The 24,320-nt window shown below is 43.8% G+C and overlaps 1 protein-coding gene across 7 annotated transcripts in view; it reads left to right on the plus strand.

Annotated features, from left to right (window-relative positions):
* ANKRD11 (ankyrin repeat domain 11) overlaps nucleotides 1-24,320 on the plus strand; it is a 150,261-nt gene that overhangs the window by 17,905 nt on the left and 108,036 nt on the right. For all 7 annotated transcript variants that reach the window (XM_030511997.1, XM_030511998.1, XM_030512003.1 and 4 more), the window contains one exon: nucleotides 7,684-7,763. The gene's annotated coding sequence lies outside the window, so the exon portion shown is untranslated. The remainder of the gene's footprint in view (nucleotides 1-7,683; nucleotides 7,764-24,320) is intronic.

Genomic DNA, 24,320 nt, shown 5'->3' on the forward strand with positions numbered 1-24,320 from the left:
GACTGTAAAGGTGACAAATGTGTCTGTCGCTTTTTTTTAATTCCAAGAATGGTGTGCATTTTCTCAATGTGTTAAAATTGAGTTTGGAGTAAGAAATTGTGGGCTCAATTTTTGAGTGGTGCTCTTCTAGTCTAGTAGCATTGTTAGCCTGCCTTCCTTCCCCGAGAAGAACCTACAAAGGGAATTTGAGTGGAATGGATTAATAAAGGGCTCTTAGTAAAGTTACAGGAAAGGTATTAAGTCTGATGGCAGGAAGTATGTCTGTGTCCCACTTCAGACTTGTATTTAGGAGGAATGAAGAGGAGAAGATACTTGGAATATGACAGCAGCTATGATCTAACTTTAAATTACTGGTTTAATTCCAGAGAACATTCTTCTTGTCTTCACTGGGTTGTTGAAGGCCAGCATCTTGGAGCTTAATTAGGACAAGTTGAAGCTTCAAGATTTTTTGGCTTGACTTCGTTCTGCTCAGCATGATGGGTTTTTGAGCTCTCAAACATGGGCAGCACTGTTGTCTATCTCTGAAATTCACCTTTGAGTGTCCCTTCTGTTATCAGGCATCTTTTAGATCTTGCATGGTAGAAATTCCCCTGGGTCACTGGAGGTGATTTTTGGTTTTAAGTTTCTAGGATGGCTCTGCCAAATGTAAGCTGGAAAACTGTCAGGTCAATTTCTTTGCCAGATGAATCTGTTGTGATTCTTCTACAGGTTCCTGTGGACAGGAATTGAGGAATCTTCTGGCTGTTTTGTTCTTTTTTTTTTTTTGTTGTTGTTAAAAACTTAAATTCTGTAGCTTTTGAATATATACTTAGTTTTCTAATACTTGCTGAATTTCTTTTATCTTTCCCATAAACCTTTCTAATTGCCAGCATCTGGGAGTATTACTGCTCATGCTGTTGGCTCCAGTGGAGCTTGTTTTCCTGTAGTACTTCTTGTTTGTGCACCCAGGAAAAGCATTTGTTGTCTTTGCCTCCTGCCTTTTCCTTGACCTTTCAGTGTGTTCGTTCCTGTGTTGACCTGGAAGTCTTTTCCTGGATAATGCTTTCTAAAATGTTTTATTTTCGGCCATGTTATGCACTTCCTTTTCTATGTCTACATGTGTGCTGCTGTACTTGAGCTTTAAAATCAGTGCTGTTCCTACTGCCTTCGTATTGTCTGCCTATGGAATAACTGGGTTGGGAATGGACTCCTTTTCAGATGGGGCTCACAAAATGGTTAGGGTACGGAGGCTACAATTTCTTCTCATTTTCATGTGAACTAAAAATACTCCTGGAACAGTTCTGCTTTGAATATCCCTGCCATTGTGCATCCTGTGTCTCTTCCAAATGGTTTAGGAATTAACAGCTTACCGTACGCTAAAATAAACAGCTTGAGGGTTCTGTACATCTTGCTATTGAATTTTATGGCTGGCTAGCTAACCAGTTCAGGTTATATGAAAGCAGATATGATGCTGCTGTTCTGTGCTGATGGTTTTCTCGGAAACACGTTCTCATGGGCTTAACGTGTGTATTAATTTTTGCTGTGTACCAGTAATAATGATGTGTTCTTCCAAAGCCAGACAGTGGATCTTTGCTTTGCATGTGCAGATCATTTAATAAAAAAATGAGCCTGATTATGCATCTTTTTGGAAGAGATTCAACCAGGCTGGAAGGACCCAGCAGTCTTGGATAATTACGTTTCATATTGGAGCTCTAAAAAAGAAAAATGGTAAGGGTCTGGAGGATTATTTGCAAGCATTGGGGCTGACAAACAAGGATGCCTGTAGCTCCCTAGGCTGCTGAAGTGAGAGTGCATAACCATTTTTGGATGCCGAACAATTTTCTTACTGCTATCCATCATAGAGATGACCACTTGATGGAAGTTAATTCTGTTATAAGGCAAGCGTTGCTTCTATAGTTAAGACTTCTTTATCTATTTGCTGATAAGAGTGCATCATCTTTAAGGTATTTAACATTTTTCTAAAACTAGGGGAGGTTTTAACTTATACAGACTAAATTATAGCCTGGAAAACAGTGGCAGAGCAAGGCTTGTCTTTGCGTGCTAGTACAGAAGGGCAAGCTGTAGCCTTGAGCTTTAGCCCAGGGTTGGTTAAGGAAATAAGCAGGAGCTGTATTTTGACTTGATACTTTCCACTCATCAGAGAAGCCACAGAAGGGTGGTAGAGGGTGAAGGAGGATAGATGGGGGAACATACTTGAATATTTCCAGAACTCTTAATTGTGTGCACAGAATAAAAAAGTATGGTTCAGTGGAAGCTGTTCAGGCTTGCTTAGCTCTTCTGCCACTTCACTCCAAGAAGCAGCGAGTTACTGCAGTGATTTCAGCTCTCAGGTTGTACCGAAGCGGGAACTCTTCTGACAGCCCCAGTTTTTCAGCTCGTCAAGTACCTTTTCAGACTGCTCTCATGGCTCTTTTCAGGAGAAATGCTGGGTGATTTTAGAGGATAGCAATTTCGAGATATTCTTAAGGGTAGAGAACATTAAATGTCTGGTATGAAGGAACCAGATAATCAGTAATAAAGTTGGCATGTCAGGTAATTTCAGGGTGTATTGCTCAGCTGCCTGTTGTTTGTTTGCAGGGGTTAAACCCGGTGAAATACTAGGCTTCTGATAATTAGGTTTTTTAGTTCAATGCAATTGAAGCATAGACAGTATAAAAGTGTTTACTTGTTTTGAGCTACTGAAATTGCATTTGAGCTCTCAAGGCTTATTTCTACAGAAGGAGACATAGAAACCCACTGTACACAAGTGCCATTCCCTCACAAAGGGATATGTGGAGTATTGGTAAAGTAGACAACAACAGAGTGCAGTAATCCTTCAGGGTCAGCCTAGGTGAACGGGTGGTGGAAGCTGAGTCCGACTGTTGTATCGGTGTGAAAATGCTGTAACTGGTTGTCCTGTGAATTGAAAAAAGCGCAGATCTTGACAAATACCTGGAACGCATTGAGACTATTTGACATCACAGATCCTGGATTCTTTTCATTCACTGGAAGTCTCTAAACAGCTTAGTCCTGAATTTAGACAACTGTCAACCCCCAGTTTCTCATGGACTGTGTTCTTCATGTCAGACTTTCAGTTAAAACACTTCAAGGACAATTTGGTTCCACAGGAATCGCATCTTTCCCTTCCTTCATGCTTGTTTCAGTGGGATAAAATGAGCCTTAGGCTCTTCAGCCCACACGTAGGAATCTTGGTCTGTGTTTTTGAGGACAGTATCAGATTATTGTGTATTTTTATCAAGTGGCAGAGATGGCAGGAGCTTTAAGAAAATGTAGATCTCAGCATACATATCTGCAGGGCAAAATGAAGGAAGTTGAGACCACAAATATATTACCTACTCAGTTTCTGAATGCTATCAAATTAAATTTTACTTGATGCTGCAATTTTGGCACAATGAGACACATTGGAAAGTTTTTTCCTCCCTTTTTTTAACACTAGTGGAATTGTCTCTGCACTTTGGTCTTTCACTGCAGTAATCAGTACTGGATGAGCATAGTTGGCTGCCGTTTTGCTGCAGAAGTATTTGCTGCTTTGTGAATCCTAGTGAGAGGCACTTTATGTGGCTCACACCACTACTGGAAATTTGTTCTTGGAGTGTAGGAGCAGCTGCACGTGTGAGCGAGTGTGACTCCAGTCCCACTGAACAGAACAGTTTGCTCAGCATGTGTGTGTGTGTTGCAAGATGCTTGGTCTGTAAGCTACTGATAGGATGCAGGGCATTTCAGTTAAAGGCATGTTATTTATCTCTCATTTCTGTGTATTTCTTGGAAAAACCTTTCTCCCCCACCCTTCAGATCTCCAGTGCAACACCTCTCCTTCTTCCTCCTCTTTCTAAATAGTCCCAAGCTGTGTAGAGAGGTTTGGGTGTGCTCTTGAGTGACACTGCCACAAATCTGATGATCTTTATTTCCCTTGAGAGGCCAAGGGAAAGCTTCCGCTGCTGCACTGCCCTTGGCTTTTGGGGGGTGTGAGCAAAACCCATGAGAAGGAGCAGAGGTGATCAGTTCTGCGCTGTTTCTGTGGCACTTCGGTTTCTTCTTTGTGAGACCCCCTCCCCTGCAGTCCTGATCCAGCTCTGGGGCAACAGCACAAGAGGGACGTGGAGCTGTTGGACCAAGTCCAGAGGAGGCCCCGGAGCTGCTGCGAGGGCTGGAGCAGCTCTGCTCTGGAGCCAGGCTGAGAGAGCTGGGCTGGGGCAGCCTGGAGAAGAGAAGGCTCCTGAAGGGGACACCTTAGAGCAGCTCCAGTGCCTAAAGGGGCTCCAGGAAACCTGGAGAGGGGCTTTGGACAAGGGCCTGTAGGGACAGGCCAAGGGGAATGGCTTTAACCTGCCAGAGGGGAGATTGAGATGGGCTCTGAGGCAGAAGCTCTTCCCTGTGAGGGTGCTGAGGCGCTGGCACAGACTTTTCCCAGAGAAGCTGTGGCTGCCCCATCCCTGGCAGTGTTCAAGGCCAGGTTGGACACAGGGGCTTGGAGCAACCTGCTCTGGTGGAAGGTGTCCCTGCCCGGGGCAGGGGGTTGGACCTGGAGGAGCTTTAAGGTCCCTTCAGCCCAAACCACCCTAATGCTGTGGTTCCCCGAACTCCAATACTCATTGTTTGGATTCAGCTCGGGTGCTGTAACCAGGCAGGAATAGAATCCCTGTTGTTGCAGAAGCTACCTACAGGTATTCTTGGAAGACACATAGTTGATAATAAGTACGTGGGGTTTGTAGTGCTGTCTGCTTATGGATTCTCCCCACAACCTCAGTTTTCTCAGATTCTGGAGTTGTAATGTGATTTTACAGTTTCTGAGAATAAGTATTTGTCACTGTTTCAGCAGGGCGAATGATTAGTGTTTGTATTCCGGGTGCTGTGTAAGGCTGTAAAGGCAGTCTCACCACGTTGTTCTGAACATGCCTATGGAGTGCACTGGAAAACATTCCTAGGTTTCCCCTCCCTTCACATACGTTGTACCTCCCTGAGTTCTGTATCTGAGCTAATGGAGCTCATCTGAAAGCGTAAGCTCATTGGTGTCTGTTTTCCCCAGTGTACGTTTTCACAGAAGCCCTCAGAGAGATGCCTCATTGAAATTCTGTCTCTTCCTGAAATTATTTAGAGGGAAGCAGATGACTCCTGTGGAAAAGGCTATCCTACTCCCGAGAGGTTTCTTTTTTTTCCATTCAGAAATTGGTCTAAACCAGAATCTAAATCTCATACTGATATCCTGTTACACTTCTTAGTTCTAGAGCACTGTCGAATCTCAATTGATGCAAGTCTGTCATTAAATCGAAACACAACTTTTTGTTTCAAGGAAGCACTAACAAGAAAAACCATGCTTGCTTGTGGGGGGACTGGCCTTCCCATGGCTTGAAATGAGACTTCAGCAGATGGCTTCTTTCCCGCTCCCTGTAAAATGAGGACTGAAGTAGAACCCTTTCTGCATTCACTTATCAAATGGAGAAATATCTAGATGTGTAAAATTGTTGAATCTTGAACACATTTTTCACAGAGACCTTTCTAAGTGGCTCTGCATCAGAACCGCTCTGGTTTTGTTCTTTCATGGCTGACATCAGCCTCTGAAGCCAGCTCCTGCGTTGCTACTGGAACCAGTCAGTGTTCCCAGTCAGCATTCCCCTGCCAGAGCGCAGCTGCCTGCCCCAGCTGCTTTGATGGAAATAGTCTGTAGTTAATGCAAGCATACTGGTTTCTTTCAGGTCACATTTGTGATTGTAAAGCAATTTCCATCTCCAAATATGGATTTCTGTGAAGTCACAAGATACCCTTTTATTAAAGCAGTTTGAATTACTTAATTCCCAGGGCTTTTTTTTCAATGGATGCTGGAAAAGTTTCTCTGTGTGCTCTAAATCTGCAGTTTACTGATGTGTGGGAGTGCAGCAAGAGGAACCAGTAACTAATCAGTGGGGAACTGCTGAGGATGACGTGGTCAGTGTGAAAGAACAGAAAGAAGCTGGTGGGAGAACTTAGAAGTTGAAAGACTTATTTTAATGGAAGTGTCTGCTTACCCAGAGTTTCCAAATGACTTCATGTTAAAGTAAAATAAAGTATCACAGGTCTTGAAAGACTGAGCCTGTTTTAAACCAGAATCTTGTCACCTTGAACACTTAATTATTTAGTATTTATACTACTGTTTCAGTGCAAAGGAAGACTGAATGTCTGGTGTTTTGCATTGCAAATGTCTTTCTGTGTAGCTGCAGTTAGCTTGGCACGTATGGGAGCCTTGTCCAACACACCAAGCCTTGACCAGCAGTTGGTCTTGTAAGCTCACAGAAGGGAAAATGAGGATAGAAATGTTAGTTCGTGAAGTGATATATTCTCATCAGACTTAAAGCTAAGAAAACTGGGTGCATAAATGTGTCTAACATTACAAATTATAACTTAGGCTTTTGGAAGGGGAGGTAGTTTTGAATTGAAACGTTAGATTCTGTGTGGCGGGAACATTATGTGGTGATAGAATATACACAGCAAGGCAGGTTTTGCCCGTGATCTCTGCACTGGACGTAATTTCCTAAGTTTCATAGAAGAATGGTACGCTGTTAGATGCAGAGGTTTCTTGACTCATATGTGATCACTATTTCAGTGTTAAAATACTTAATGTTTGTCTTATACATGAGCCTAAGTAATGAATAAAATTGCTATGTGTAGGCCAGGAAGCAGATAGGAATCTTCAGAACTGTGTGTCAGTATGTCATGGGACAGGATTTCTGTGGACTCTTGGATAATTTTGTGCACAGTAGATCTCAGTCACTACTGGCAGCAAGCAGCACTAATGGTTTTCCAGAAAATGGAGTTGGAAGTTCAGCTTTTTTTTCCCCTCAGTTTATCTTTTGGTGCGGTTGAAGTGGATAGGTCGAATTAGAGTTGTGAGTTTTATAATGGAGGAGAGGATGAAAGAGTAGAGGAATCATGCTGGAAAAGGTGCTGTGCAGGTATTGTTGTTATATCGTTGTATACAGTTGTCATACTCTGTAGGGCTGCAGGTCCCCATCAGGGGATCCATCAGTGCTGCAGGACTCACTCCCTTGCCTTGGAAAAACCCACGAGGTAGCTCTCATTGGAACTAGATGAGCTTTAAGGTCCTTTCCAACCTGAACCATCCTATGACTTTATGGTTGTATGATCACGGGCATAAAACATCTGGAATAAGACAGTGTTTTACATGTGGCTCTGCCCAAGCTCTCTGGCCTTCTATCTTATAAACCCTCAAACAAAGGTTTGAACTGCAAAGTTCATGCTTGCCCTCGCTCATATGACTTGTACAGGCTCCTACTGAGCTGTGCTGTCCAAAACTTGTACTCACCATGACAATCACCCGTGACCGCTTGGCCCTGTGCAGCCGTGGTGAAGAGTTCAGGGAAAACCCAGGTTTTGGGCTCAGAATTGGGTGCCAACCCTTTCATGTACCAGTTAATGGGTGTAATTCCCCTTTGCCTTAGGTGCTGAGAGCTCCTGCTGGTTCCTGCCCGGTGCTGGAAAATTTCACTTTGGGAATTTGTAGTTGGAAAAACATCTTGAAAGGTGCAGCAAGAACTGTTGTTCTGTTTGTGCAACAGCTATGAGGATATTTATTTCTGGATTAGGCAAGGATTTGGATTTAGTAGCCTTCATGTACTTGAATATAGCATGTGTGTTGCAAATGAAACCGTCTGTTTTAATTTCTAATGGACTACTTCCTGTGTTTTTCAGATTGCACAGCGTTTTTGGGACACATCTCTGTTGGATTTTAATATATGTCCTGCTAACGACAGCTTTCAACTATGGAATCGGTAAATATTTACCTGGCTTCTGTTCCAGTTTTCGGTTTTATTACCTAACAAGTGCTTGTGTCTACTTGGTGTGTTGGGTGTGGTGGTTTGAATTTCTCTTTATTTTCTGAAATCTGAAGGTAAAAGTTGCAAACTTCTGTGGAGTAACTCAAAGGTACTAACCAAGAATATCTTGGAAACGCCTTTAGTTTTCTAAGATGCCTTTTCACTTTTACATAATTTCAAACGTAGCAGGTTTTTCCCTGACTTTGGTGAAAGCAAAAGTTACTTTCCTGCAGGGGCAGTTCCAGCACTGGTTTGTCCAGTGGACTGTGCAGCTTGTTGGTGCTGTTGGCTGCTGAGTTTTACATACGTCCTCCCTCCAGTATGTCACAGTCCTCTTTCTCTTCACTTTCGAAATGTCTTTAAAAGAAAAGTCTATTGAAAAGTGCCAGTTTCACAATGTTATGTCTCCTTGTGATTAGTGTAATTGAAACAGATGGCACCTATGTTTCATTTTGGGCAGAGAAACCTCCCAATATGCTGAGACTACAGTTTGATTCAATGTTAGGATTCAACTTTTTGGTGGCATTAGCAGATGTAGCAATAATAATACACTACCTTAGAATGGAATTTAAGGGGGAAAGAAGAGATTTTTGACTCGGTATTTTGAGAGAGGTCAGTGCTGTTTTCTGGAAAGCGGAAAGATGCTGGTGTAGCTGGTAGGAAGGAGTCTGTCCTTGCTGTTTTTCTCTGCAGTACTGGTGGTTTGGTGTGTACAGGCTGGATAAAAGCTGTTGTTTGCTGCTCTCTGTGAGCTCAGCTTTGCAGTGTGTGTCATGGCAGCAGTACGGAGGGAAAGCTCTGTGCTGCAGAGTGCAAGGTCATCCTCAGCGTGCCAAGGAATTCTAAGGTGAAGGCTCTTGGTGCATAACCTACAGTGTGTTGCTTCTGCTGTGGGGCTCTGGGTCCTTGGCTGACCTCTTGGGTTATGCTGCAGTGGGATTATTTGTGTTGAAGTTGTCATTATAATAAAGGCCATCATTGAAGGAGAGCTACTCTATGTAGAAATAGAGGTCTGTTCTGTCAGGTGGCTTTGCAAGCTGGTAGGTTTCTTTTGTCCTGGATTTTGAGGGGAAAAAAATAAAAATCATTGTATTTAGTTTGTCCATAATAATTCCAAAGTATTCACATGAAGACAAGATTGTTATTTCAGTTTCCCTCAGTGAATATTAATAGCAGTAGAAGCCTTTCACAGTGAAACAAACCAGGCTAGGCATCAGTAACTCTCCCCTGCTGCAGCTAAGTAATTAAAGCGTATCAAGTGTGAGACCTTTTGCTGTAGTGTGCAGTAACTCTTTCCTTAATGGCTGCTCTGCAGTCCCCTGGAAAACCCAGCTGAATCTGAGCATCAATTATAACCCAGGTTGGTCACTACCTATTATATTTCATAGTCTGGTATGAAGGTTTTTCACTCTTCAGTTTTGAAGTAAATGATGTTTCTTCGAATGCAGACTATGGTTTTAAAAACAGGACAGTGTTAATTGCAGGACCTTTCACCTAAACAAAAACTTACTAAACACACCAGTGTATTTGCTAAATATTGGTAATTTTGCTGGGCAAAAAGATGTGCTTCTGGAGAGAGCATGATGGCAGACTGCATCTGCCAGACCTTTTGTCTACATCACCTGCCTTTTGGCTGCTTAGATCTTTTAGGATTATTACTGAGAATTTAAATTACGCCCTGCATAGCTATGGTAGCTGCCTTTAGAAGAGTTTCCACATGCTTTTGTCCATCTTTAGCCCTTTTCTCTCTGGAGGTATTGTGCTCTGTATAAAGCCACACTACACTGATGATGGGTCTGGCTGAAACAGTGGATGGAAAAACTTTGACAGGTGCAGGATGAGGATGTATGATGTGACAAAACATTCATGCTCTAGAAAGAAATAATTGCTATGAAGTCAGATGTTTCTCTGACTTCTGAAACAAAAACTGATTTTGCTCTGTGGATTTTGTAAGCCCTGGGAGATGATAAGTTGAGTAACCTTTTCCAGTAAAATAAGCTTTTATCTGCTTCTCTGCAGAGACAGACTACTGCATTGCTTAAAATGCATCTTGGTTTAGGGGTCTCATCATAGAACAGGTTAGGTCAGAAAAGACCTTTGGACTCATCAAGTCCTGATCCCTCTGTGGAGCCTTCCTACCCTCAACCAGATCAACACTCCCACCCAGCTCAGCTCCATTCTTGGGCCACTGCACTATGGAGATATTGGGGAGAGGTGAACGAGAGGAGAAGATCAGAATCCTCCAGTGTTGGCTGAAAACAGTACCCAAATCTGGCGTGTTGTGAAGCTGTAGAGGTGAACTCCAGGCTTTGTGTTGGTGTAGAGGCTCCGGAGGCTCCAGCACCCACGGTCCCTGCAGTTTCCCACAGGTGCACGTGCAGATTGTGCCATCCTCCGAGTAGCCCAAGGCTTGAACAGAATTACTGTCGGGCCAAGCTTGAGTAAAACTCTCTCATCCTAAACCACAGACGTTCTAAAAGCAGGTCACTGTTGTCTTTGTCCACTTGTTATCCTGTGCCTAGTTAAAGCCCTGGGGTACTTGGTACCTCTGTGCCGAACTAGCAGAGGGATGATGTGCCACCTCTGTCTCATTTGAGGAGAAGGTGAAGTATCATAAAAGTGCTTGGTTTCTGTCACTCATCTTTGTGACCATGAGAATGAGGTTGCTTTTGCTGTAAACCTGTGAGTGAAAATGCAAGGGCACAAACCTGGTGGTTTTGTGTTTTTTGTCCCTCATCCAAGCAACTTGTGCATACCAGCATGTGACTTGCTGTAAAGGATGCTGCAGGGATTCCCCATTGGAAGAGGCTGAGGAGCCTGATCTTCAGGACCAGGCTTACCTTTGTAGTAAGATCTTGCAGTGTTTGCTCTATTTTGATGGTGCCGTTCTGCACTTCATAGCTTGGCTAATGGAAATAAAGCTTCAATGATAGAAATGGATTCAGAGGGCATCTGCTGTGCTGTTCCCTTTGGTTGCAAGCCTGATGCAGGGTGTTTCTGTCCCTGAGAGATGGTTTGTGGCATCACATGTGCCATGCTGTTTGTGATGGTGTGCTGTTAACCTGATCACCAAGATATTCTGTGACAAATATTTAGAGATTTGTGTGGATTGCTTGTGGCATGATCTGACCCAGAAGTAGCTGCACTGGTGCAGCCGGAGGACCAGAAATGATGTAGTAGGTAGAGGGGAGGGAGCAGAGTTGCTGTTCTACTGTAGGAAGGGTTACAAAAGTCTGAGACTTCTCCCTTTTGGTAGGTGGCTCCTTTATTGCGAATTATGGGAGTTGTCACAAACATTGCTACTCTCAGTTCTCTAAAAGAGACTTGCGTTGTTTTGGGCTCCTACGCCCCAGCTTTCTGTAGTAGTAAGACCAGAGGTCCTATCTAAATGGATGGAAGAAAAGGGAGTTCAGTTGAGATGCTTGCTTCATGTAACCCAGTGGCTGCATCATGGCAGCTCTCACACTGCAATGATTAGGACAGGTATTTCCTCACTAAACTGCTCTGAGTGGTTTGCTGGAAAAAAGCTATTTTCATCATGGTGGCTCCTTTTTGTGTGTTGTCAGCAAGAAATGGCTGCTTTGAGCTGAGCTTGTTCTGGGGTTCGGTGACTGCTCTGCAGCACCGGAGCCGACATCTGGCGTGATGTGTGCTTTCCCCGCTTCATTAGGGAAGCAGAGGGGTCAAGGCTTTCTCTGAGCAACAGAGAGATTGCAGCAGCTTTTGATGGTCGTTTTGGCACTTGTATTTTACCGAGTTCATAATGAATATGCAGGTGTAAGATTAAAAGAATGAATAAGGTAGTACTGCTAAACAGAATTGCTTTTCAGAGCCACAGCCGTGCCTTGTTCTGACCTCCTGAGAAGGATGCAATTGTAAAGCTGAGGCCCGTCATGGAAAAGCAATTACAATACGTGCTTCCAGGATTGAATTGTCATCTGAAAGTCAGATGCTGCAATAATGGTGGCGTTGTTTAGGTGGAACGTGACTTCACTTAACTGCTCGGTGTTTTTCTATTAATGTTCTTAAATGTGTTCATATATGGTTTTCAATTTTTACTGCTTTGGGGGAAATAGAGCTTAGTATTCCACAGGGAAGATATTTCTTTGCACAGAGTTGTTCATCTGAGCTTTCTGGCTTTTTTCCATGCATTTCAGCTTTTATCCCTTCCAAATTAGAGGGGTTGGAAGGTAACACAAGAAGAGCAGTGTATGTTTTTTCTTCACATGTCAGTCACAGCCAAGCAGAGGTTTCCCTGTGGTGCTGGGGTACGGAAGCGTTGGCTTTTAGGGGGAGAAACGGATGTGTTAGGAAACAGGGCCTGGAGAGGGAAAGCCATGTGCAAGCGGAGTTAATAGTCTCATGTAACATTAAAGTGGAGTTGTGTGCTTTGTGGGTTTGACTGGCTTCTGCTGTGGTCCTCACACCACCCTGAAATGGTGGAGCCCTTTCTCTGGGAAAAGAATCAGGTTTGGAAGTGCCATAAAGCTCCTGGGTGGCTCTTGAGTGCAGGTTCATCCGGAGTGGTTCAAACCAGGCAGTTTGGGTTTGTGCTGGTGTGTAGCTCAGCCTGGGAAAGGCATCAGGCAGGGTGGGTGGGAGATGGGTTGGTGTTGTACCTGCATGTGTGCGAGGTGGGTTTCCACGGCCCTTAGGAGCGGTCAGCTTTTCCATTTGCCTGTTTTTTGCTCTCTAATGGACAGCACCAGAGTTCTGTAATCTAAGTTTAATTTTTTAAGCTGTGTCTTCACTGTAAGCGAAGAGGTGGCTCTATTGTGAGCATAGATTTCTTTGTAGGTCTAACAGGGCTTGAGTTTTTGGACATAAAACCCTGCTGAGACCTACAAAAAAAGAGCTTAAAAATCCTCCCCCCGTCCCAATGAAAAGGCTGGGTTCTTAGATCTAATCTCAGCATAAGCATTTGATTTGAGTGTTTGAATTGCTGCTTTTACAGTTCTCTGTATTTTTGTAAGAATGTGTTAAATTGCCAATGTTATTCACATGCCACTTTTGGCAGGTGCCACCTACATGCCCTCAATTTGAACGTACCTTTCAGGAGAAGTGTAGGTAGGGAGGCTCCTTTCCTGCTCGTCAGATGTTAAGAGAGTGGAGCACTTCCATTAATTCACTTTCAGTAACCTTTCCAATGCTAATAAGCTAACCTGGGCCATGTGCACAATGCAGCACCTTTAATGAAGAGATCTGAGCTAAGCAGAAATTCCTTTGAAGAATCTCTTGCTCGCCTTGTTCTTTGGGTGTGATTCCAATATGTGTGTTCACTATGACACAGAAGGGAGTTCTTGGTAAGAGCAATCCACAACCAAATAGAACACTTGTCCTCCTTCCTCTTTGTTCTGTTTGGAACTAGAAAAAGCCATGGCAATAATTGCTTAAAAAAAAGGAAAATAGTTGGTCGTGTCCCCGCCAACTATAGTTTTGGGATAATTTTATTCTCCAAAGGGGCTACATTATGACCTCAAAAATCCTCATTTTTAAACCAAGTATACTTTTGAGTTAGGATTTTGTAGATTGATGTCAGCAGAGGTACTCTACACTTAAAAATCATGGTTGCATCTAGAAACAGATTCATTTAAAGAAGGTTGGAATGTGGATGGTACATGGGATCATCATCTCCAGTAACTGGCAGAGTCTGTTATTTCACAGGGAAGAAGATTCCCATGAGACACACGCCCTGGGTGACACATGGAGGCAGGATTTCGGCAAGGCAGTCTGTAGGTTATTTGGTGTGTAAGCAGCAGTTACGACTTCCATCACTGTATAACAGCATTCCTAGGTGCGACCTCGGGATAATCACGTCGCCTCAGGGAAGCAGTGGATTCCCCAGCATTGGACACTTTTTAAGATTCGGCTGGACAGGGTGCTGGGACATCTAGTCTGGGTCATGCTTTGCCTAGGAATGTTGGACCAGATGATCCTTGAGGTCCTTTCAACCTGGGATTCAATGATTCTCTTCAAAAGTAGAAGTGCTTTCAGGCAGGTTCTGGTGTGGCGAGTGAGGAGCGGTGTTTGAAGTGATGGTTTTATTTATTTCTCAGTGCTGTGTGTAGCTCCAAAGGGTATTCTTGAAAGGGACTGAAGTTATGGTCTCCACCCTGAAGTGCTGACACGCTGGATGTGAGATGACAGGCTTTGGAGTGGAATGGCAGGATTACACAGAATATGGCTGGAATTGCTTGTTTTCAGAAGATATCCATCATGCTGTGATCAAGTGCAGATGATGTATTTGGCACCAAGAGGTGCGCAATCTGTTCCTACCCTAAGGAGCCTGCAGACCAAAGGCCTGCTGATAAGACCAGACTCACTGTTGTACTTCCTCAACGAATAATCAAAGTTTAGAATGTTCTTGTTCATTATCTTTTGTTCTTTTAAATAATAGTGTAGATAATTGTGAACCTGCCGATTCTGACATTCAAATCCATGAGGATTTAAAGATTTGAGGGTGGGAAGTATTTTTTTTGTGTTTTGGGGTATGAATTCCTGTCACGTGAATGCTGAGGGAGACTCATCAGCGACTTGGGCATCTTTAGTGGAGCTAGGACAGTTGTAGTCCAACAGGCACAAATGAGCTGCCTGACACCCCTCCTGGCGGGAATGGTTGTGTGGTTCTGTGCAGTAGCAGGACACCTGGAGTGTGAATTTTATGGAAACCTTGCATGGAAGGCAGTTTGGTTGAATCAGTCGGATGCTGTAACAGACTCGTCCAGCCTGTTGCTGTAATATCACAGACTGGTTTGTGTTGGAAGGGACCCTAAAGCTCCTCCAGTCCCAACCCCCTGCCCCGGGCAGGGACACCTTCCACTAGAGCAGGTTGCTCCAAGCCCCTGTGTCCAACCTGGCCTTGAACACTGCCAGGGATGGGGCAGCCACAGCTTCTCTGGGAAAAGTCTGTGCCAGCGCCTCAGCACCCTCACAGGGAAGAGCTTCTGCCTAATGTCTAATATATAATATGTACGTGAAAAAAGGAGGAAATTGTTATTATTGCAAATTGATGGATATGTTTTCCTGATGTCCCTTGAAAGGGGGCTTCTGATAAAAACAAGAGAATCTTCTGAAAGTAAGTCATAAATATTGAGTGTGAAGATGGAGACCAGGCGCTATCATTATTTCTGTTCCCTTGGTTAAGTTCTTGGCAGAGCTTTAATTTTAGAAGAACATGACAACAAGGGCTGAGATTTGCAGGCTCAGTCTAATTCATTACTGGCTTAATGAGATGCTTGAGAACTCGGGTATTCTGACAGCTTTTACAACGCCACATGTTGTCCCTGGTTTATAGTGGTTTGCTGGACTTGTCCAGAAATTCAAAGATAACTTTGTTGAATTGTATTTAACAAGTTCATGTTTTAATTAGTGTTTTGATCTTGGGTTGAGACTGGATGGGGTAATTGTTTCCAGTTGCTGGAGAAGGAGCTGGGAAAAGGGATTTCTTGGGTGTTGTGCAGAAGCTTGCATCTTGCTGCAGACATCCAAGCAAGTTGAGAGCATGCATTCTGTCTGTGCTCACCATGGCAGAGCATCCCAAGGACCTGAATTCCCAGAGCCTCTCTCCGTGACGGGCAGTTAGGGAAGCTGGCTCGCCTAGGCTTTCTGTCCTCAGCACTGGCTTTGATTTGGTAGGCAAATCCTGAAAGCTCAACTTTTACTGGGAGCTGTTCAATGCGTGTTGCCTGCCTTCACCGCTCCCCATGCTCATACTGGACATGGGCAGAGGGCTGCAGAGATCCGTGTCTGGGTTTTTTGGGAAGTCACAGCCCTTTGGTGTTCCACAGGACAGTGAGTAGAGCAGATTCTGAAGCACCATGGGACTGGTGAAAACTCACTGCTTCCCTGGTGGTCTCGGCTGTAGTGTGTTCAACTCTTGAATTTGGAACAGATTTAGAAGCTCACCTTTGGGGGTGGTAGCTTGTTAAATTGTCAATACTATTGCCTGTAACCATCTGTTCCTACCACTAAGTAGCTGCAAAAATCAAGTAATTCTTTATTTTTTTGAGGAGCTTGGGTGTAGATCTTCTCCCTCGTTATTTTTACGGGCTCCCTCATTATAAAAGACAAGCATCTCCACTGTACTGGGAAGGCAGAACGACATTCTTTAATCTTCGATCTAAATTTATTTGAAATTTAAATTCAAGTAGTTACCAATATTAGGGGTTACTTTGGAGCACAATAGCTATTTCTGGTGATGTGGGTGCGTGGGTCTCCCTTATTGCACAGGATTGTGCTTGTGTAACTTCACCTTCTGGGTTAATCGCTCCTAAGAGGACAGGAGGTGGTAGGCATGTGTACGGTTTATTTTAGGAAGTTGCCACTGTAAGTGGATGCTGTGTTTGCTTTTGCAAGTAAAACTTGTCATGGATTCTTCTTTTTGGCTCACTTATTTTCGTCCATGTGAATTGCTAATCCAAGTGGTCCAGCTTTGGTAGTTGTGATGTTCAGTTGGTGGTGGGGATAGTTGGGGTCGCAGAAGGAGAAGGGTTTGTCGACTGGGAGTCACAGGAGCGACCATCAAACCATCTATTGTAGGAGAGACAGACAGACTACTGTGTATTGTACCCTGAGTTATCAAGGGCTGGGATTTCATTCCTGGATTTAAACCACAGAATCCAAATGAATTGACGTCACATACTGGTGTTAGTGGTTTAGGATGTGAGATCCCAGTTTCTGGGGTCCTCTTCAGTGCTGTCACGTGGCGGCATGACACTTGCTTAATACCAAAGGACTTTCCAGCCTGAGGCCAGGTGTTCTTCAGAGTTTCTGTTCTTTACCACATCACTGGATTCAGCTTTCCAAATGTTTATTTTGATGGTTATCTAAACTACAGAGTGGATGCCCGGGGGTTCTGTCCATGTGGTGTCCAGTTCTCCCTCCTTTGTACCATTCACATGCTGGCCACTGATGTCAAAAGTTGGGTTTGGTCTTGATCCAAAAGAACAACTGTTGGATTTTGATGGGGTTTGTGTGATGCGTGTCTGGACTCATCCTATGAGTCAATGATATAAAAATACCTTGCTATGTTGCAGTAATAATTGGGCAGCAGTGACTGACCAGATCCTGCCTTTGGCTTTGGCAGTGCCTGGGCGCTGTGTGTGGCTGGGAAAGGCTAAGAGGAGTGCTGGCGTGAGCAGGTCCCGTGCCTCACCGGCACAGCAGGGAGCAGTCCTGGTATGATGAACAGGGGAGCTCTTGGAGCTGTAATTATTGGTTTGGAGGATTTGCAGGATAGGAGCGGTCTCTAAAAGAGGGTAGATTTATATTAGTCATTGGGAAGAAGTTGTTCCCTGTGAGGGTGCTGAGGCGCTGGCACAGACTTTTCCCAGAGAAGCTGTGGCTGCCCCATCCCTGGCAGTGTTCAAGGCCAGGTTGGACACAGGGGCTTGGAGCAACCTGCTCTAGTGGAAGGTGTCCCTGCCTGTGGCAGGGGGTTGGAACTGGATGAGCTTTAAGGTCCTTTTCAACCCAGAACCCAATCTGGGATTCCAAGGATTGACAAGGAAGCCCAGAACGGACATCTCTTGTGCTTGGTGGCTGTGGCTGCCACAAAGAAGGACCTGGTATGCCACTATCAATTCCTCCTGTACCCTTCAAAAATGTTAATGCTTCCAGGTATTAGAGGTTTTCTGGGACAGTTGTTAGTCTAAAAGTTGCCATGAATCTTGCAGTGGGGCTTAGACTCATGGAGCAGAGCTCAGGTGGTGTTACGAGTACGCTATGCCTGACTTTCCTTGTCTTCAGATGGTAACATTTAACCTTAATTGGAATTTCCTGGAAGTCTTGAGACTGGGTTTATTTCTAAGTTTGGCAAAAGGCAAGATGGCAGCATGAGGACTGGATGTGTCTGCATGTGCTGGGGCACCTCAAACTTCTCGCCAAGGCTGGTGGAGCTGAGCTCGGCAGGAAACTAACACAGGGAGAAACACTTGGAGAGCTGCAAAAAGGAGAGGAGGTGGTTGGCGTGGTGGTGTGGGAGGGAATGGCAGGAGGAGATCCTTGATTTTGATACTTTTTGTTCTTTTGTACAATGTTTTATCGGTTTAACGGTACAAGGATTCGAAGGTCAACACTGAATAGTTCTGGTTATTCTCTGCTGGACCTGGACTTATTGCTGGTGTCATGTAAGAAATATATTTCCTTGTTATGTTACACAGTCAGAAGAAAATTATGTTGTTGTCTTCAGTAGTTTCTACCTCATTCTTGTAGTCTTGCCAGTATCCTGTGTTTGTTTTTTTGCAGGAAGCCTTTCAACGTTTTCTTAATTGGAATTAACCGTTGTACTAGAAATGCACATTTTTGTTGAAGATAATGTAGGAAATAAATATTCTCAGAAAATTATTTTAAGTTAGTGGAAAAACAGAGCTTTGCTTGGGAACTGTGACTTTGGAGGCATTTAATGAATGCTTTCTTCGCTTTTGGGTAATAATAAAGAAATAAACCCACTGTACTGCTCCTGAATTATCTTGAGCAACTAACCTCAGAGTCTGATAGTGAGTCTATTTTTATTGTATTCTAAATGATGCTAATTAACTTAATGACACAGATTTAATGCCATGCAGAAGTTACATGGAGTCAAAATCAAACGAGAACAGGTAGTAAATAATTTGACAAAAACATGAAAACAAATTAGGGGAGGAAAAAAAGTATTCTTTTCCTGTCAACAGTTAGGGCTGCATCTGGATGTAGCAGCTGGCCAGTACTGAACTCTTTTTTTTTCTCTAGTTTTAATGATGCTTTTACAACAGTCTGAAAGGAGGTCTCTGTCTGGATGAAGTGGTATCAGGGATGCAGCGGTTCCTCTGGGCTCTGTATCCAGCGAGGTGTCACACAGCTGAATTCTCCTTTCTTTCTTCCTGCAGTTTATTGGTTATTTAGTGCTTTAAAAAAAGGACTGCCTAGATATATGAATTACATTAGATGTTTAGTTAAAGATGTGGGAAGTCTTCTAATTTCCTTGACCTCAGTCTTGCAGATGGTAGGAGAGCATTCTAAATACGCAGAGCTCTGGGTGTACATATGTGGCTGCATGTGTACATGCATGTGTATTTTTAAATGTCCCCTATGTCAAGGTCATCCACGATTAAAGTTGAAGGGCAGGTTGGATTTCCTGTGGCAAGATGCCTGTTACTGGGGCTGATTCCCATGGTCTGAAAGGAGTGTGGGATGGGGAGCAAAGGAGAAGGTTTCATCCGAGCCCTGCGTGGTGCTTTGTACCTGCCCGGATGAGAAGACCGCAGATTGACAGTCTCTCTTCCCACAGGAGTTCTCGGAGCTGCTTCACCTATTTCTTTTCATACTTGTGAAATGGCACCAAGCTTTGAGACACTCCTGTGTAAGCTTAGGCGATGATGAGCAAGGGGATTAATTAGATCTTCAAGACAGATAACTAGAGCAATAAGTTGGGCATAATAGTAGCCTGGAATTCCAGTGACGTGTTTGCAGAGCACGGTGCAGCGTGCATGCCTTGGCTGGAGCATCGTTATTTCTCAGCGTTGCATACACAAACGCCTTGGGGCGTTGTAGCAAAATTTAGTAAGCAAATCATGTGAACAGAAAAAGCTCAACTTTGATGGCTTTGCGCACGCCAAAATAGTTGTCAATGAAACAATGCTGGTTTGATCACCAGTCGGTGGTGGCTTCCTGCTACTTCACGTTGACAGCCTGCAGTTTGGATACCTTCAAGATGCTGTCGTAGACTTAGATTTACGGGTCTGTAATGCTAAATTAAGATTAAAAAGGGGGGGAATTCGAATGAGATTGCAAGTATGGTAACAGTTCAGACAATCCCTATACAAATTGTATACTCAAGCAGGGCTGCAGGCAAGTTCAGCTTCTTCCAGGGTACTGGGCTGCCCCAGAGAAGGTGCTGGCTCTAAGGTTAGGCATTGCTTTAAGGTTAGGTGTTACTTCAAAGTGCTGCTTTTGTTAGTGAAACTTCAGTTGAAAATAATATCTTCCCCATGCAGAGCTTTCCCTTCCTCACAGAAGTAGTTTCTATGTTCATATTTCATTTACAGTAGCTCAGAGAAATAAAGTAAGTACTGGGCTGGCTTTTTTTTTGAGTCATTATTACAGTTCTTTGGAACAACTCTTGGACATAAACAAGGAGGACAGAGTGTACTGGGCAAAGCAGCAAGACATTTTTTGTTCAAACCATAAGTGTTCATGGCTTTAACATTTGAAGGTAAAACTGGCAGAGAGAGATACCTTAGAGTAATTCTAGTTACCACTTGCACTTTTCCAGTTCCTTTCTGCTGTGATTCCTTGTAGCTTTACCTCTTGATACAGATTTAGGTGTGTTTTTCGTTACTGAAAACCTTGCATTTCTGATGGTGACAGTGAAGAGTTGTGCTCTGTAGCTTATTAGAACGTTTGGTTGTAATTCCAAGATGTGATCCTGGAGTGGCTTCAATTAAAAGGTGCTGGAAGAGGGCTGTATTTTGCAGTTTTGCAAAGCTGGAATTTTTCTCCCTATTAAAACCTTGGGGATCCCCAGGAAAGGAGGTTGATCCTGGCTTTTTCTGCTGGGTGAGTAAGAATTTAAAACTTCCCCTTCTGCTTTGACCTAGTTATGAAACCCTTGCCTCTGAAAGTATTAATTTTCATGGACTCTAAGCCATTTTAGTATTAGAATTGCAGAATAGAGTATTCTTTTCTGTAGATCCACCTTGAGTTTAGACACTGAAGGATGATGATAAATCTGATAAACTTAGTAAAGTATCTATTCCAGTGTGCTATAAACCTTCATTACCCTGGAATTAATCAATGACTTTGACTTCTTTTTTCCCCTGCTTAGCCATACTTTCACAAGCTATAATTAAAAAGAAGCTATAGTTTTCCTTTTTGTTCAACTGTGCTGTTGTTGAACTATGTGTGGTTTGGACTTCAGCCCTCTAGAATGTTGGCAGAAGTTCTTGTCTGGAAAGAAATGGTAATTCTTTTGGGGTTGAAAACTAGGGAAGGAAAGATTGCTGTAGCAGATGATTTAAAGCAGAATAAGTCAATAAGCATATAAAAATATATATATACATATGCTAAGGTCTGTGTGATTTATATAGGATGCTCCTCATTTTTGTTCTGTCAGGTTTGCTTATTTTGAGTTTATTTTAGCCAAACCTATTTATAAAACTTTTTAGATGAAGTTTAATGTCCTGGCTAATACTGCAGTAATTGAAATCACTGAGATTTAAATATTACATTTTAATTCAGCTAAAATGGTACAAAAGTGACCTTAAACTATCCTTTTAATATGCATTTCTTTTGCCTTCCGAGTGCAGAGCAGAAGTGACACCCATCCCTCTCAGGCTGGTCTATTAGCACCAGCCAGGAAAATCTGTGAAGGTGCAAATAGGGCTGTGCAGCAGCACAAGATGTTCTGTGGCACTGCTCTAGGTGGCTGGGCTGGGACTTCTGCTTTTGTTTCAAAACCCAGTAAGCTTAGGGGAATATATATGTGTGCGTATACAAACTGAAACGGGAAATGTCCACTTCTTTCAGCTGGGAGAGTTGTCGTCTTCTCTTTTTCCTGGGCACATTAAGAATACTTCTCTAACAGCAGAACTGTACTGGTGAGATAATTGCCTTGGTGATACTGGAGGTCAGAAGAAATTCATAAGCCTTTTAGGCTGGGCTTCCCCTTATTCCCCGTTAGAGACATGGACAGCAGTTTTCCTGGCTAGTCATCTCCGAAGAATGAAGTTCTTGTGGAAATCTCTATTCAAATGCAGGATCAAGCTTAGAGAGTTACTCTTAGTCTAACGATGTTAACTCCTGTGTGGTTTATTCTTTCATTCAGCTTTGTTTCACCATGCGGGTGATGCTGAGGTTGGAGCGGCGGCTGTGTCGCTGTGTACCATGGTGCTTGGGGCCAAGCCGGAGTTCCCGGCTGCTCCCTGCTCCATGGAAGGATAAGTCCAGGGCTTTCCCATGGTCCATGTGTGAAGCTTGGCTTGGGTTTTTGGGAGAAGGATCTTAGCTGGAATTACTTTTTTTAATGGTGCATTGTGACTTGCTTTGAAAAAAGCAGATGTGAAACTGCTGTGAAGCGTGAGATGAGCGGACGTGTGCATCATGCTGGAAATCCAAAAGTGGGAAGACTTGGTACTCGGTTTCACTATGGGGCATAATGCTGATAGCTCCAGTTTAGAGCTGTTCCAGCAGCTTCTCTGCTAAGTTGGAGGTGCAGATGTTGCCATGGGTTTACACTTAGCAGCCCCCTTTGTACCTTTGATTTCAGGCGGCTGATGAAGTAGTAGTATTGAAGTACTTGAACAAGGAATGTATCTGGAAGTGGCCAGTGGTCATTCTGGCAGATACTTAAGACCAAAGCTGCTGTTGTTTTTTTTCTCTTAGTTAAGCAGTCAAGCTCATGCTGTGGCTTTTTTCTTTTCAATTGCAGTATAATGTTAGCTTTTATATATCCCCCACACCCGGGTGTGTGGTGGGCCAGCACACAGATGCATTGTTTGGGGTCCTGCATTCCAGGGAGATCAAATGCTCCGTGCACCACATCAGCTGCACATCTGCAACTGCTAAATCCTCTGCAGTGCTTCCGGATCCAGGTGCCATGCAATTACTAGGTTAAAGGCATCGAGAGCTGCTGCTTCTAGGTCCTTTCTGTTGAATTCTGCCTGCTTTGATACACTACAGCTGGTGAAACAGTTAGACTTGGTTCAGGCATGTGTGGAAGAGAGCTCATTTCATGCTTGGAATTGTAATTATGTTCTTTTCTTTCAAGCTGCCAGCAGTAAGAGATGTCTTCCAGTGTGTATTATCTAAATAAGCTGTAGTGTTTAAATGTTTTCTTATTCCTTTTTAAGAATGTGGCAAAATAAATTGTGCTTACTCTTCTAGTTTTCGTTCTGGAGCGATTAATTCCACATAGTGCACTCCTGTGATTCAGGCATGCTCGTTGTCCCTGGGAAGCTGCTCTGTCACGCTGCTTTGCACTAGCTGTGTGAAGGAGAGAGCGTTGTGTAAGTGCAAGGGCACTGCCCCGGCTTGCCCAGTTGGCACTGTAGTCTCTGCTTGGGCACTCGGACTGCAGTTACTATCCGGTGTCAACAACCTGTTCCATCGTCTTTTATTCTTGTAATAGTAGCTCCTTAGTTTTAGTGAATTTTGCTCTGTTTAATATCGTAAAATCATAGAATAATTTGGGTAGGAAGTGACCTCCAAAGGGTCCAACCCCCCTCCAGTGAGCAGGGACATCTTGAACTATACCCGAGCAAGAGACACAGCACAGCACAAATGTTATTCCTCTCTTTAAAATGGCCTTTTCTGCACCCGAATTCTCGAGGATAACGGGTCCCTTCCAGCATGCCAGTTCATAAAGGGCTCCACAGAGATGCTCCAAGTTTACTTCTGGAGGCTGCAGTGTGAGATTTGGGGGGTGTGTGTTGCACTCTTGGAACTATCAGCTGGATCTGGGGAGGAAAGAGCCCAGTGAGTGCAGCTGGTTTTAACTCATGCTCCTGGGTGTATCTGCAGCTTGGATCTGTGTATCCTTGTACTCAGCACCTATTACCTCCCTTTTCTCTCTTCTCAGCTCAGTTTTTCATGTGGCGCCAGCTATGCAGGTCAGATCCTTCCCTTCCTTTGGAGGGTAAATACTGTTCCTGAGAGCTGGTCGTTCAGTGGCCTGATCTTTGGAAGGAACATGTTCTCTCAAACATAGTCCACAGAATACAGCTCCACTTCTCTTCCCCTGACGGCTGGGAGTCCTGGTGACTTGGAGCAGGAGCTGACATTTAACATGCAGTATAGATCTCCAGCAGGGAGTTTGAAGGCTGCCATGGAGCACTGTCTTGGCTCATGGATGTGCCATCTTGTCCTAGGCAGGGAATGTGCTTCTCTGCACATCATCCTCACAAACAGTTCTTCCCTGAACATACTTTATCTTCTGGAGGGGTCCCTGCATGTGCTGTGACCCAGGTGAGGTTCTTGGAGCTGACTCTGTGCTCCGGTCCTGGGCTTCTGACTTCCTTACAAAGAGAAACGTGGGGGTTTTGTATGCAGTTGTGCAGCTTCTCCCTAATTTTCGTGTGTCTGGAGTCAGCACTCTGATCTGCTTTCCCTTGTCTCTCGAGTCTGTCTGCTCATCTTGTGGTCTTGAGATGAGAGCGCCTGATAGCCATTTCAGTGTCTCTGTGATTGACTGGAAGTCACAGTGGATAAATCTTTCATGATTGGAAACCACTTAAGCCACGAGGTGGCTGCTGATCACTGGTTATTAGTGGAGAGGTTCTACCAAACAATCAGAGAAAATTGAGTGGCGGAACGTATAATTTATGACTTCATCCCAGCACTGTAGGGGCAAGTCAGTGAGAATCGGAACACTGGAAGAATTATGTTTGACAGATATTTTAAAGAATGACTTCAGTTAGTGTCATTTATTGCTGGAATGCGTGGACAGATCCCGAGTCAGAGATCTCTTACGGGCAGTCCCAAAACCAGATATAAAAGAGTGTGCAAGAAATGAAGGTGCGGTATGTGGCCAAGGGCTTG

The sequence above is a fragment of the Strigops habroptila genome, chromosome Z, assembly GCF_004027225.2.
Source record: "Strigops habroptila isolate Jane chromosome Z, bStrHab1.2.pri, whole genome shotgun sequence".
Classification (NCBI taxonomy): domain Eukaryota; kingdom Metazoa; phylum Chordata; class Aves; order Psittaciformes; family Psittacidae; genus Strigops; species Strigops habroptila.